This window comes from Lactuca sativa, chromosome 9 (genome assembly GCF_002870075.4).
Source record: "Lactuca sativa cultivar Salinas chromosome 9, Lsat_Salinas_v11, whole genome shotgun sequence".
NCBI classification, from domain to species: Eukaryota; Viridiplantae; Streptophyta; class Magnoliopsida; order Asterales; family Asteraceae; genus Lactuca; species Lactuca sativa.
The window spans coordinates 168,697,068-168,714,014 of NC_056631.2; positions in this window are offsets into that span (position 1 = coordinate 168,697,068).

Consider the following 16,947-nt stretch of genomic DNA (forward strand, 5'->3'; position numbering starts at 1 on the left):
AATTCATAAGAAACATATTAGACCTAGTTTTTACATTTTTCTCCCAAAATTGATTTTGGAAAAAAATGGTTTTGAACAGTAGCTTAAATATCTTCATTAATTAAATGCTTATCTACATTTAGAACAACAATCAATGACCAAGACACATTCATATTCGCATCACCTCGGCCCACTATTTTAGCATATTATGTAACACTTGAATCTCAATACGTTTCTCTTTATCCCTTGCATTATTTAATTTGTACTATTTTGACCTTTGAGTTGTATGTGGTCCGTGCAATGAGGTACGCTTAGCGTATAGGCGGTGAAGCGAGTATGCAGGGCATACCAAGTGGTACGCTTAGCGTACCCATGTGAGGGTATTGATCGTGGATCCGAAGGCGTACGCAGGGCATACGTAAAGAGTTTGAAAACCCTGATTTCCAGGGTTGGCTACTATTTAAGAATCCCTATGGACTTGAAACCCTTATTTTATCAGCCTCCTTGTCCTCTTTACCCTATACTCGAACCCTAATTCCATACTTGTGTGTTTTTGAGCTTATAAGGCCATTTTGAGCTGCATTTTGGTGCTTTGAAGGACGGTGGTCATCATTGAAGTTTCATTAGAGGAGTGAAGGTTTATAGATCCAGATCCCCATCCTCATTTGGCACTCATTTGAGGTATAGAGTCTTGATCTCAATACTTATTAGCTTATATCTCTTTTGGTTTGGTTTTATGGACCCTTTTGGCCCCATTAATGAGATCTTATGAGTTCATATAATTTATGAAGCTTAGAGTTGCCACTCTTGGTGTTATTTTGGTCCTTGAGTCATAAATTTGCCATTTTTGAGGCTTAGATCCATCCATGCATGAGTTAGGGCCATTTACATGAAAGTAGAATGTTATATTTTAAGTTTGGAATTATTTGGGGCATGCAAACTCACCGAGTCAGTGACTTTATAGGTCTAGAAATTGATTAGGACTCAGATCTGTGATTTGGAACTTTGGGCTAAGCAGTAAGTGCTTAATGGAAAAAGTTGGCATAATAGAGTAGAAAGTTGGGTGTACAAATATATACGCGCAGCATACAAGCCATCAAGCGTGTACGCGTAGCGTACATCTGGGTACACCCAGAGTATTCAATCAGAATGGGTTTCCCAACTTTGTGCCACGTCATGGGCCATTTCATGGACCTAGTTTCTTTAGGCCTTAATTGGCCATCTGAAAGCATGATATAGGACTAAGGAAATAACTAGGCTTTAGGGAAAGGCCCATTGGAGGTGTTAGGGCCCAATTTGGAAAATTGGGCCATAAGTGGGCCACAAGTGAGGCTTGGAAGATTAGTTAGTGTTGGGCCTTTTTATATTGTGGATTTGGGCCTTAGTTACAAATCAAATTAGGTCAAGGGTAAAATGGTCATTTTACCCCAAGTATGGAGTATTGAATTTTGATTGGAACCTAAGTATTAATTGGGTGTTATTTTTGTACTGATATCTCGGGGAGTCTTCAGGGCAGCTGCTAGTGATTTCTTTCTGTGAGATTATGTAACGCCCGTAGATCAGGGCTAGTCAATTTAGAGATAATAGAGGTCAAAAACGACTTTTCGACAAAAGATTATTTATAATAAATAATCTTAATCGAATTGTATAATATGTCTCAAGGGTTCGGTACATATAAAGAACGCTGAAATCCGAGTTATAACAAAGAAGTTATGGTCCGTCGAAGTTTTTCGGCAAAACTGGCACGACACCGGGAGACGTAAATAGTAAATTTATGATAGAGGACTTTTTAGCCTTAGTGAATTAAACAAAATTTGTAGTATACGTTAAACCGATAACATACAAAAAATGAACGCCCAAATCTGACTTCGTATGAGAAAGCTATGAATTTTCTAAGATTTGGCATAACAGTGCACGGCCCGAAACTTGAATTTAAGTTCGATCGGTTTTTGGCCTACACAACCTAAATAAGAATTGAAGATCTCATTAATAGGAACTCAACGGTAAAAAGATAGACGAAAACGGAGTCCGTATGTAGAAGTTGTGAATTTTACGCGGACATTTAACAATATAATCTCTTCCTACTGTTAAATTTAATATCAGTCGCGAATTAGACAAAGGAGTATAAATGAAAGTTGTAGTTCTTGTTTTTACCTATGCGTGGATATAAAGAACGTCGAAAACGAAGCTTTTATGCGAAAGTTACGGGGTTTAGAAATCGGGAGGGTGTTGTGCGAAATCGGGTGACATGGCTGAATATGGGCCAAGACTTTCTCCCCAAGGCAAGCCACCAGGTGGTGACACCTGACCATGGACTCGACGAGTAGGACCTCCTACTCGACAAGTAGAGCTTGATTCCAGCCTATAACTTCTCTCTAGCCCCCTTAAGCCCCCCTAAAGTCTAGGTAAACCCCCTAGCACCTGAAGGAATCCCCGAGGCTTCCGGAGTCCAGAGAAAAGTGCCTTTCGGCTAGGGAACACTGCTCCAACGAAGCCCAGTTTTCGAGAAAACCCACTGTAAGTGAGCTATGCCTACCCTATCTATAGTATAGCTTATGTTTTAATATAGTAACATTATTAGGACCTTAAAATAATTATTTGTGCTACTATTATGAGTTATATAAGAGTGTTGCTTAACGCTTATATAATAGTAATAATAGATAGACTATTAATTAGTCGCGGTTAACATTATACTAAACCCTAGTGGTATTTATACTAGGTTTTGTCAAGGGAAAATTGTTTTGAGATAATGAAGTGCTGTCCGAGTACTGAGTCACCACCTTACCAAGTGAGTGCATAGTCACTTTCATCTTACACATAGATATGAAGTATTTAATATAAATTATGTGTTATGTGTGAATATTATCTGTATACTTGCTATCTATGTTGGATGAACAATTTTATACATGTTTTAAATGATTTAAACTGTATATATATTTTATATCTACATTATATGTTGGGTAAAACATGGGTAGATGAAATATGAGTTGGATGATGAGTTGAGAGGTGATATAGACCATGAGGTAAGGGTGAGAGGTGGACGATATGAGAAGCCTTGTTCCTAAATGTTGGCCCCGTCATCTAGCAGAGTGTGGATGACAACCAAGGACTATTCTAGACAGTCTAGTGGAACACTAGCAGACTCGCAACCTATAGGTGTTGTGAATGATGTGTTCACCGTTGTACTCTAAAAACCCATTGACATGTGTTGCAAGTGGACTCTCGAAAACGATAGTGACAATAAATGAGATAAACCTCGGCGACTATGGAGTTAGCGCCTGATGAGTAAACCTGGCGACTATGGAGTTAGCGCTTGTTGAGTAAACCTTGGTAACTATGGATTTAGTGTTCGCTAAGAAAACCCGGGCATCAATGGATTCCGTGTCGATTCCTTAGGATAATCCTTAGGAATAATTGAACGAGGAATAGCTGATTCTTAGGGTAGATCCTTAAGAGTAAAGAAGATAATGGGGATGGGTAATTGGGTTGATTGTTTGATGTTTAAACATAATAATTATATTATTGTAGTTTGAAAACCCTATGTACTCTCCAGGTTTCCCAACCTGACCCACTCAATTTATTTGTATCATAGGTGTCGATATGAAGCTACTTTACACTGAGGGATTTAAAAGAGATGTAGATCACTCGTGTAAATGAATGTAAGTTATGTTTATGCTTATGTTTCTGTATTGAAGATGACATCCCAAATTTTTTAAAATGGATAAAAATACATTTCTTCGGAAATGGTTTGATAACGTATTTATCATGTTTTTCTGGGAAGAAATTCCGCAACATTTTTATTAAAAGAGTTGCTCTGATTTTTATAAAGCATAAAGAAAATCGGTTTTTTCTGGTCGTGAAAATGGGGATGTCACAGTTGGTATCAGAGCATTAGTTTAAGCGAACTAGGAATATGGATTTATTACTAGACTTAAACTTAGAAATCTAAGCGATGATCATGAGAAGAGTGTCTAATATATTTTAGGTAGTATACCTGAATAGACACAAGCACTAGCTTAATTAAGGAAAATGCCTAACATGCTTTTATGTGCTAAATGATTTATGATATGCATTATATGATCGGATCTATGGTCTGTTGCTGAACGAATCTGGAAAATTTATGTGTTCAGATTTCTAAACGTTTGATTACAGTATTAGAACTGACATGTAAATTTTCGGAGTGATAGGGAGAATTACACGTCAATCGTAAATTAATTCTTTTCTATCTAAATTCTCGTGACTCCACACCGAACGTCTGATTTGGTGCATAGATCAACATGGTGAGCACTAGAAGCGGATTTGGAAGCGTTAACCTGCAGCCCGAGCCACCAGTGATTGAGCGTGTGCTAGAGGTAACAACTGCACCCGAGACGATCACGATGGCAGGAGTACATGCAATGGTGCATATGATGTTGGATCGTCAGATGGAAGAGACATGACGATTACTTCAACAAAATAAGGACGAACTTATTGTGCCAGTACGCCAGACACCCACTCTTGAGGCAGCCGTCTGGGTTGGAATTTTCAAGAAGAGGAAATTTGAGGGATCTTTAAGGTCCAACGGGAACAACGTGTTCTCACAGTTTGGAGGAGGAAGAGGTGAAGCAAAATGGTGTAATAAGTATGGAAGGAAACACAACAGGAGATGCCCTAAGGAAGTAACCTGCTTCAAATGCGGGAAGACTGGTCACTATGCCTACAAATGCTCAACCAAGGAGGGAGTTTGTCTTAAGTGTAGTGGAGAGGGACAATTCAAGCAAGATTGTCCGATGAGAGCTACGACGCCAATTGTACCGCTGAAGCACTATGAGAGATACGACGAGGAGGTGACTTTATACAAATGTGGAAAGAAATGGCATTACGCCAACAAGTGCACATCCAAAAAGAGGGTGTGTTACGGATGTAACAAAGAAGGGAATTTATCTAGGGACTGCCCGAAGAAAAATGAAGCAGCAAGAGCGGATGCACCTCTGAAGCCAAGAAGCATCCTTAACAAAGCATCTAACAATACAAGGAATCAAGAGTGAGGACACATATCCGAGGAGCAAGTCACGAAGTAGTCATGTATATAGTACTATGTGGTGTAGCCTATCAGAAGCATAGTATAGGGTAAAGTTGAACGCCTATGTAATCGTTTCACGGAATAATATAAAAACCTTCGTTTTTCTATCTGATGTGTTAAGTTGTTGTGTGATTTACTTGTACAGTGACTTGGAAAACTACGAGAAAATACTTGGGACGTGTATAAGTAGGTGTGAATGGTAGTAGAGGCCTATACTACCGGAAGCACAAGACTCACAGTTGGATCAGGGAAAGTCACAAGGTTACCAAGAAGCTAGTAATTGATACCATTTTATTCAAGTATGTTGTTACCATTGTTTCGGTAATGACTAAGAATATCATTGTTAATCTGAACCTAATCGTCATATCAAATCGAGTCTGACTAAGATGAGTATGTTACAAGGTTTAGAGAACCAAGATTGATGAAGCATTTGATTTAAGCCAGAAGATTGGAATGAAAAATAAATGAAGCGAACAGTAGAAGTATCGCGATCACTGTTAAAGTAAGAAACTTGTAGCTAGAAGTGCTACATACTAAAAGGTGATTATATCACATTAGGACAAGGATGAAGTTATCTTCAAGACTAGAATTTAACTATAAAAGACATGAGACTAAGCATTGAACATACGATGATAGGTCATTACAATATGACACATCGGTCCATGGTAGTAATCTTAAGATTGCTAATAAGAAGAACCAGTCTCCAGTAAGGATCGAGATTGTGACTCGAAGATTGTAATTTGGAGTCCAACGTGAGATAGGGAGCAGGTGCAAGATTGAGCACCGCCTGCATTTATGGAGTCCAAGAGTTAGATACTCGTTTGAAGCAACATCAAAATTACGGTTATTACTTAGGATAAAGAGATAATGAATGGAGTCATCATGCGAGCCCTGTTTCGTTGATGATTTCGGAACGTAATCATCCTAAGGGGTAGATAATTGTAACGCCCGTAGATCCGGGCTAGTCAATTTATAGATAATAGAGGTTGAAAACGACTTTTCGACAAAATATTTTTTAGAATAAATAATATTAACCGAGTTGCATAATATGTCTCAAGGGTTCTGTACATATAAAGAACGCCGAAATCCGAGTTATAACGAAGAAGTTATGGCCCGTCGAAGTTTTTCGGCAAAAACCGGCACGACACCGGGAGACGTAAATAGTGAATTTGTGATAGAGGACTTTTTAGCCTTAGTGATTTAAACAAAATTTGTAGTATACGTTAAAACGAGAACATAGAAAAAAGGAACACCCAAATTTGAATTCATATGAGTAAGTTATGAATTTTCTAAGATTTGGCATAGCAGTGCACGGCCTGAAACACGAATTTTAGTTCGAGCAGTTTTTGGCCTATGCAACCTAAATGAAAATTGAAGATCTCATTAATAGGAACTCAACGGTAAAAAGACAGACGAAAACGGAGTCCGTATGTAGAAGTTATGAATTTTACGTAGGCATTTAACAATATAATCTCCTCTTACTGTTAAATTTATGATCGGTCGAAAACTAGCCGACAGAGTCTGAATGAAAGTTGTGGAACTTGTTTTTACCTACGCGTGGATATAAATAATGTCAAAAACATAGCTCGTATACGAAAGTTACGGGGTTTAGACGTCGACAGGATGCTTTGCGAAATCGGGTGACGTGGTTGATATGGGCCAAGGCTTTCTCCCCAAGGCAAGCCACCAGGTGGTGACACCTGGCCATGGACTTGGCGAGTAGAACCTCCTACTCGACGAGTAGAGAAGGATTCCATCCTATAAATAGAGGTGTCGGGTTCCCTCATTCTTCACACCTTCCCATCTTCTCCTTCTCTCTCTAAAACTTATCTCTAGCCCCACTTAAGCCCCCTAAAGTCTAGGTAAACCCCCTAGCACCCGAAGGAAGCCCCGAGGCTCCCGGAGTCCCAAGAAGAGAGTCTTTCGGCTAGGGAATGCTGCTCCAGCGAAGCCCATTTTTCGAAAAAACCCGCTTGAAGTGAGCTATGCCTACCCTATCTTTAGCAGAGCTTATGTTTTAATATAGTAACATTATTAGGACCTTAAAATAATTATTTGGGCTATTATTATGAGTTATATAAGAGCGTTTCTTAATGCTTATATAATAGTAATAATAGCTAGACTATTAATTAGTTGCGTTTAACGTTAGACTAAACCCTAGTGGTATTGATACTAGGTTTTGTCAAGGGAAAATTGTTTTGAGATAATGAAGTGTTGTCCGAGTACCGAGTCACCACCTTACCAAGTGAGTGCATAGTTACTTTCATATTACATATAGATATGAAGTATTTAATATAAATTACGTGCTATGTGTGAATATTATCTATATACTTGCTATCTATGATGGATGAAAAATTTTATACATGTTATAAATAATTTAAACTGTATATATATATATATATATATATATATATATATATATATATATATATATATATATTATATCTACATAATATGTTGGGTAAAACATGGGTAGATGAACTATGAGTTGGATGATGAGTTGAGAGGTGATATAGACCATGAGGTAAGGGTGAGAGGTGGACGATGTGAGAAGCCTTGTTCCCAAATGTTGGCTCCGTCATTTAGAAGAATATGGATGACAACCATGGACTATTCTAGATAGTCCAGTGGAACACTAGCAGGCTCGCAACCTGTAGGTGTTGTGAACGATGTATTCACCGCTGTACTCTAAAAACCCATTGACATGTGTTGCGAGTGGACTCTCCAAAATGATACTGTCAATAAACGAGATAAACCTTGGTGACTATGGAGTTAGCGCCTGATGAATAAAACCGACAACTATGGAGTTCGCGCCTGTTGAGCAAACCTTGGTAACTATGGATTTAGTGCCCGGTGAGAAAACCCAAGCAACGATGGACCGGTTCCTTAGGATAATTGTAACAACGTAGTTTTCAAAACAAAATTTTCATTTTTCATCAACCAAGTTCATATAAAAATATTCTCAAATATTTCCAACAGTAGTTTTTGAAACATAACATATCCCAATATCATAAAAATGAAACTCTCTCTCTAGTGTGTACGAGTCACGCCGGCGCCTTTCCACAGTCCTCGCTAGTACCTGAAACACATAACACAACAACTATAAGCATAAATGCTTAGTGAGTTCTCCAGAATACTACATACAACACATACGCCACTCAAGGCTATAATACGACCCTCCGGTCGATGTGTCTCAGCGGGACCCTCCAGTCCCGTAGCTCGTTGGACCCTCTGGTCCGGTCATAGCTCGTTGGGCCCTCCGGCCCAGTCTATATCGTTGGACCCTTCAGTCCGGTCTTTAACATCATACAACATAAATATAACACATAGCACATAATCTCATACATAACACTCAAGACCCTCTGGTCAACATATAATACCACTCTAGGTGCGTATAGTGAGAAGACTCACCTCAGGTGTCTCGATAAGTCTCTGACTCGGTAGAAATATGGTCTAGCCTCCGCCTGATCACATAAAGTAAATAATCTCATAAATATAACTATACTCAAACCTTTCTTAACACCCTCAGAAGAGTAAAAGACCATTTTATCCCTCTCTTGGCTAAAGGCCTCATTGTTGACCAAACCCTAAAAGTGAACAAAAGTCAATGGTCAAAGTTTAAACCGACTCGTCGAGTGCACTTGGGCGACTTGGCGAGTCTACACATGTTCGCTAATTCTTTAGTCCCGTTTGGCATGTCGAGTTCCTCCCCTTGCTCGACGACTCATCCCTGGCATGAATCGCGGGGCCACCCCGACTCAACTCGCCGAGTCTCAAGAACAACTCGACGAGTTCCGCCTTAAACTCTAGTCCTCTAATCCCCCTCTTACTCACGGATTAATTTCCCCAACTCGTCAAGTCTACACACTGAGTGGTTTACGGGAAACCCTAACCCTACTCGACGAGTCTGATCTTTGGACTCTGCGAGTTCATGCCATGCACTAGCTCCATAGACCTCCTGAGGTCAGATCTGTTCCTTTAATCCATAGATCTGACCTTCCCAAGCATGATAATCACGTAAAGTTCAGACCTTGACACTCAAATAGCATCTAGATGGTCTTACTTGGTGATTTATTCCCAAAATAACATCCTAAGTTCATGACTTCCAAAATAACTCCAAAAAGCCCCAAGGGTTAAGGTCTCTAGACCTCTTTGAGTCCAGATCCAAAGCATGAACTCGAGAAAACACCAATTGCTCGAGAATTCCGTCGTCTAAAGGGGTTAGAAAACCCTAACTCTAGGAATCAACACCAAATATGAAGAAGGTCCGAAAAATACCTCAAGATGAAGTCTATGAGCTCTGAAATCACCAGAATCACACCTCCTTCAACCTCCTCTTGCCTTGGTTTCCTCTTTCTTAGAATTACACCAACAAAATGATCCCAAATGGCCTCTCCTTCCTCACAAACGCTCTAGATCTCTTACGGTTTCTCTCTGGGATTTGGTAGCCGCAAATGACGGCCCTAAGGGCCTTTAAATAGGTCCCAAACCCAGCAAATTAGGGTTTCATTAAATAGTGTGGACTCGCCAAGTCCACTCATGAACTCGCCGAGTCCAGCTATGAACTCGGATAAGAATCTGCGACCATACTCGGCGAGTTTAAACACCAACTCGCCGAGTCCCCTCTCAACTTCTAAAAAAATAAAGGAATAAAATATTATACCTGGGAATCCGGATGTTACAATTCTCCCCCACTAGAATTAGACTTCGCCATCGAAGTCTTACTCTGCAAATAACTCTGGATGCTGCTCCCACATCTCACGCTCTGGCTCCCAAGTCAACTCTGACCCTTTTTGATGATGCCACTGGACCTGCACCATAGGCACCTCCTTGTTCCTCAAAACCTTGATCTTCCGATACCTAATAGCCACCGGTCTCTCAACACAATTCAGGCTCGCATCCACCTGAATATCTTCTAATGGCACCATCGCCGACTCGTCGGCTATACACTTTCGCAGCTGCGACACGTGGAAAGTGTTATGAATCTGACCCAACTCTGCAGGTAACTCCAATCGGTAGGCTACCCTGCCTACCCACGCGATCACCCTGAAAGGACCAATATATCGGGGCCCCAACTTGCCCCTCTTCCTGAATCAAATCACTCCTTTCCAAGGAGAGACCTTCAGGAGCACGAAGTTGCCGACCTGAAACTCAAGCTCGGACCGGCGTCTGTCCTCATAACTCTTCTGACGACTCTGAGCGGTCAACAACCTCTGTCTGACCTGTTGAATCTGCTCTGTCGTCTGAAGCACGATCTCGGTACTACCCATCACACACTGCCCTACTTCTCCCCAGCAAATGGGGGTCCGACACCTCCTCCCGTACAACAACTCAAACGGTGGCAGACCAATGCTCGAATGATGGATGTTGTTTTAGGAAAACTCTGCCAAGGGCAAGTATGTGTCCCAACTCCCGCCGAAATCCAACACACATGCTCGGAGCATGTCCTCGAGCGTCTGAATCATTCGCTGACTCTGCCCGTTAGTCTGTGGGTCGTATGCGGTGCTAAAATGCAGTCTTGTACCCAATTCCTCATGAAACTTCTTCCAGAATCTGGAAGTGAAACGTACTCGATCTGAGACAATCGAGATCAGCACTCCATGCCGCGATACCACCTCTCTCATGTACATCTCTGCCAACCTCTCCGCGGAAGAGCTCTCACTAATAGCAAGGAAATGAGCGCTCTTCGTCAACCTATCCACAATCACCCAAATTGCATCGATACCTCTCGCAGTCCTTGGCAATTTGGTGATTAAATCCATGGTAATCTGTTCCAATTTCCACTCGGGAATCTCTAACGGCTGCAGCTTACCATGTGGACGCTGGTGCTCGGCCTTAACCCTACGACAGGTCAAGCATCTCTCTACAAACCATGCGAAATCCCTCTTCATACAGGGCCAACAATACTCCCTTTTCAGGTCCAAATACATCTTAGTGGCCCTAGGGTGGATCGAGAACTTCGATCGATGAGCCTCTTCCATCAAAATGGTACGCGTCCCGCCCACAGACGGTACCCAAATCCGACCGTGAAATGTCATAAGCCCCCGGCTATCAGTAACGAATTCTGATACCAGCCCGACAACTCGCTCTCTCTTCTGGCTTTCTGGCCTAACAGCCTCAGCCTGGGCCCCACAAATAGCATCCATCACCGGGGTCATCACTGTCAATCTCAAACAAACATCTCGCATCGGGGCGCCCTCCGCCCTACGGCTCAATGCATTGGCTACAACATTAGCGTTGCCCAGGTGGTACAGGATCTCACAATCATAATCCTTGACCACATCCAACCACCTCCTCTGGCACATATTCAGGTTGGGCTGATCCATCAAATACTTCAAGCTCTTGTGGTCCGTGTATATCGTACGCCCAACCCATACAGATAGTGTCGCCAGATCTTGAGGGCGAACACTACCGCTCCCAATTCCATATCGTGAGTGGGATACCTCGACTCATGAGGCTTAAGCTTCCACGATGCATATGCTATCACATGCCCCCTGTACATAAGCACCGCTCCAAATCCGGATATCGATGCATCACAATATACCATGACATCCTCCATCCCTTCCGGAAGGTCTAACACTAAGGCTTCGCATAATTTCTGGAAAAGTGTCTCGAACGAGGTCTGCTGCTCCGGACCCCAAGAAAATGCAGCACCCTTCCGGGTCAAATTGGTGAGTGGCACGGCGATCTTGGAGAAATCCTTAATAAATCTCCGATAATAGCCTGCCAAACCCAGAAAGCTCCTGATCTCGGTGGGTGATCTCGGCACCTCCCTCCTCATGACCGCCTCAATCTTGGCCGGATTGACCAATATCCTATTCTGTTTGACAAGATGCCATAAAAACTGAACCTCTCGTAACCAGAACCCACATTTGGAGAACTTGTCATAAAGCCTCTCCGATCTCAGAACTCCAAGGATCACCCTCAAATGCTCCTCATGCTGTTCTCTAGACCTCGAATACACCAAAATATCATTAATGAATACGATCACTGACCGATCCAGCATCGGCCTGCACACCCTGTTCATGAGATCCATGAACGCAGCTGGTGCATTGGTGAGCCCAAAAGGCATCACCACGAACTCGTAATGCCCATAACGAGTTCTGAACGTTTTCTTCTGGATATCTTCATCCCGTACCCTCATTTGATGATAACCCGACCTCAAGTACGCTCCCTGCAACTGATCGAACAAATCATCGATCCTCGGCAACGGATAACGGTTCTTGACCGTTAGCTTGTTCAACTCCCGATAGTCAATGCACATCCGTTGTGAACCATCCTTCTTCTTGACAAAATGGATCGGCGCTCCCCAAGGTGAGCTACTTGGTCGAATTAACCCCTTCCCCAACAGCTCCTGAAGCTGCGAGCATAACTCCTGCATCTCTGGCGGCACGAGGCGATAAGGTGCCTTGGCGATAGGAGCTGCTCCCGGAACCAAATCGATACGGAACTCCACTTGCATTTTGGGAGGCACACCCGGTAGTTCCTTGGGAAAAACATCCGGAAACTTGCACACTATCGGAACCTTATCAATCGAACTTGGCCTCCCAACAACCACTCGTGTGTCTGACACATAGGCTACAAATCAACTGCAGCCTTGCTGCAAACTCAGCCTCGCCCTGGCGGCCGAACAAAACACTGACTCACCTCGGGTTCCCTCACCGAACAATGTAATTACTCCCCCACTAGGGTCTCGTATCGTCACCAACTAACGCTCGCAGTCTATCACAGCTCCATAACGGCTCAACCAATCCATACCAACTATAACACACACATCCCCCATCGCAATTGGAACCAGATCTATCGGAAACTCCACACCGAAGATCTCAAGGACACATCCTCAAATCACATCTGTAGCATACACTGCTCGCTCATCAGCTATGGAAACTCGCAGAGGTCGACCCAACGCCTCTCGACGGATACTAAGGTGCTGACTAAATGCTATGGAAACAAACGACCGACTCGCACCCGAGTCAAATATACCAAAGCAGGCACAGAACTCACAAGAAAAGTACCTAAGCATATCATCATATAAGCACAATAACTCAACTCAAATAAAAGATGAATATAGAATACATACCAGCCACAACATCGGGCGTCGCGCGGACCTCCTCTGCAGTCAACTGGAAAGCTCTCCCACGAGCCATCGGTGCCTTGGCCTTCACTGGCCGAACCACGGTAGCCCTAGCAGCAGGTGCAGATCCCTACGCTGATCCCTGAAGTAGTTGAGGGCACTCGGCCTTCCGATGGCCGGCCTGGTTGCAATGAAAGCAAACCGAAAATCCCTTGGGGCAATCCCTTGCGATATACCCCTCCTTCCTGCACTTGTAGCGTACTCCAGCCCTGCATGACCCCTCGTGACTCTTTCTGCACTTTCCACAAGTGCGGCCCTTCGCGCCCCAGGATCTCGAATCAGCGGGTCTAGCCCGCTTGGCAGCCGGCTGAGACTGAGCCAGTCACCGATCCACCCTCTATGACTCAGCCTCCTCCCTGGCCTGAGTCTCCAACTCAATCTCCCTCTTCCGGGCATTTGCTTGGAGCTCAGCAAATGTCCGGTAAGTCAAGTTCGCCACGAACTCCTGAATATCTCTCCTCGGAACACTCAGATAACGGCTCATACAAGCCTGCTCAGAAGACACATGCTCAGGGCAAAACATCTCCCTCTCATGAAACTTCTTGGTGATCACTGTCACAGAATCAGTACCCTGCTTGAGGGTCAAGAACTCCTGAATCAACTGTTCCTTCTCCACCCGGGGAACATACTCGTCTTTGAACATAGCGGTGAACCTCTCCCAGGTCACCTCAGAAATCTCTGCCAAAGTGAAGTTTGCCGTCACGAACTTCCACCAATCCTTCGCTCCCAAGCGGAGCTGGTTCAGAGCGAACCGTACCCTCAAGTGCTCTGGACAAGAACACGTATAGAAACATCCCTCTATGTCAGAGATCCATCTCATCGCAGTAATCGGGTCCTACGTCCCATCGAACTCTGGTGGTTTCGAGTTGCTGAACTCTCGAAACAACAACGAGTCACCTCCCTGAGGTCTGGCAGCCGCAACAACAGACGTAGCTGCAGCTACCACAACCTCAGTCAGTACTGCATACCGCTCATCAAAGGTCTCAATGAATGTGTTCTTGATGTCCCCAAACATCTCTGGAATCTCAGCCCGGATGGCAGCAGCCACCTCCTCATGAATCTATCGACGGATCTCCTCGTCACTGACACCACTGCTCTCAGGTGTGTGTCGAGTCCCAACCATGATGCCTCTGAAATACAACAATAAATATCAGAGACTCGATCGAGCATACTCATACTCGATGACGCAACCCTACTCGTCCTCCGTTGTCCAAAGGATTCTTACTTGGAATGCCCACTGATCTGGTGTCTTCAGTAGTACGGGCCCTATACTACTGACCACACCACATCAGCATTCACCCCTAGTCCTCCTCCTTGGATCCTAGATCATAAGTACTATACTCTCATTATGCATTGGCTACCCTCCAATAGACCTCTCATGAGCTCCTATCTGCTATCTACTCGCTCTCAAAGCAACTCAGCAGCAGAAATCTCCTAGGCTAAGGCATCACAAATCAGCCCACTCTAGTCCTAATATGAATACCTAGCCTACTCTAGCATGCATAATATAACATAGCATATCTCATAACACCTAATGTAAGGGTACTTTTGGGGATTCACCGTTCGGACGCTGGCTGATCGTACATACGACTCTGCTCTGTTTGTCTCAAAACTCTTTTTAATCTTTTTAAAAATTTTACTTCATTATCAAAAAATTTCCTCAAATCCTCAGTTTGAGTTCAGATTTGTCCGAAGATGCATCTGAATCCCTCAAACCATGGCTCTGATACCAACTTGTAACAACGTAGTTTTCAAAACAAAATTTTCATTTTTCATCAACCAAGTTCATATAAAAATATTCTCAAATATTTCCAATAGTAGTTTTTGAAACATAACATATCCCAAGATCATAAAAATGAAACTCTCTCTCTCTCTCTAGTGTGTACGAGTCACGGCGACGCCTTTCCACGGTCCTCGCTAGTACCTGAAACACATAACACAACAACTGTAAGCATAAATGCTTAGTGAGTTCCCCAAAATACTGCATACAACACATACGCCACTCAAGGCTATAATACGACCCTCCGGTCGATGTGTCTCAGCGGGACCCTCCATTCCCGTAGCTCGTTGGACCCCTGGTCCGGTCATAGCTCGTTGGGCAATCCGGCCCGGTCTGTATCGTTGGACCCTTCGGTCCGGTCTTTAACATCATACAACATACATATAACACATACCACATAATCTCATACATAACTCACAAGACCCTCTGGTCAACATATAATACCACTCTAGGTGCGTATAGTGAGAAGACTCACCTCAGGTGTCTCGGTAAGTCTCTGACTCGGTAGAAATATGATCTAGCCTCTGCCTAATCACATAAAGTAAATAATCTCATAAATATAACTATACTCAAACCTTTCTTAACACCCTTAGAAGGGTAAAAGACCATTTTACCCCTCTCTTGGCTTAAAGGCCTCATTGTTGACCAAACCCTAAAAGTCAACACAAGTCAACGGTCAAACTTTGACCCGACTCGTCAAGTGCACTTGGGCGACTCGGATGGCTTAAAGGCCTCACTGTTTGTGCTTATGTTTCTGTATTGATGAGTACATCCCAAATGTTTTAAAATGGATAAAAATACATTTCTTCGGAAATGCTATGATAACGTATATATCATGTTTTTCTGGGAACAAATTCCACAACATTTTTATTAAAAGAGGTACTCTGATTTTGTTAAAGCATAAACAAAATCGGTCTTTTCTGGCCGTGAAAATGGGGATGTCTATGTATGCCTGTTGTACATGTTATTGATATGCTTTGATCTGTTAATCTGTGAACTGCATGCTAGTTAGGGCTAAGGATTGGCTCAGTTTTTGCATGATGGAATGCTAGGAGAGATGCCTTTGTATGCCTGTTGTACGAGCTCATAGACTTGCATGCTAGTACTGATCAGTCCATGATAGGGTGGCCTGATTAGGTTCTACTTGGTTCTGATACTTAATGCTCGAATGCTGCTTGCTTTGTGCTTTTAGGAGTTCTAACTAGCTTCAACTAAATAGTAAACGAATATGCTAAGTTACATATTATGGGAACTAAATAATTTTAGAAGATTATATTTTAACTCTATTGTGCAGCTCTTGTTTGAGTCTAACAGTTGTAGTGTGAGACCTCTCATTCGAAGAAGTATCTAGTTTTAGTGATATGTAATGGTATTCGCGTGTTATTTATAGGAAGTTAGTAGGAGTTCCTTCTGCAACTGATGGCGGAGAGTGGCATTGAGTTTTTCGTAGAAGGTTAGCTTTTAAATCTATTGTGTAGCTCTTGTATGAGTCTAACCGTTGTAGTGTGAGACCTCTCATTCGAAGAATTATCTAGTCTTAGTGATATGTAATGGTATTCGCGAGCTATTTAGAGGAAGTTAGTAGGAGTTCGTTCTGCAAATGATGGCGGAGAGTGGCATTGAGTTTTCCATAGGAAAATTTAGGATGAGATTTAGTGTTGGGAGCCTTATCTATGAGGGAAAATTATATGAATTTAGATTAACTTGGTTGAGTCAAAGCAATTCTTGAGGAACGTATGGATAGATGTGGAAGGTAGTATGGGACCGTACTACTGGAAGCAGAGGATCCGTACTCGATTCAAGGAGAGTTGCGATGAAATCAGGGATCTTTTAGGGTTGTGATTCCTCGGTATATTTTGATGCATATTCTGTTGGTTTTATGGTATATTTTCAGTATGGTGGAATGGCGACGCAGACAAGTGGGTAGTTCAGGTGCCGAGGAGGGTTCAGGCTCAGGACAAAAGTTTGTCTTATTCAAAACCCCAATTATGA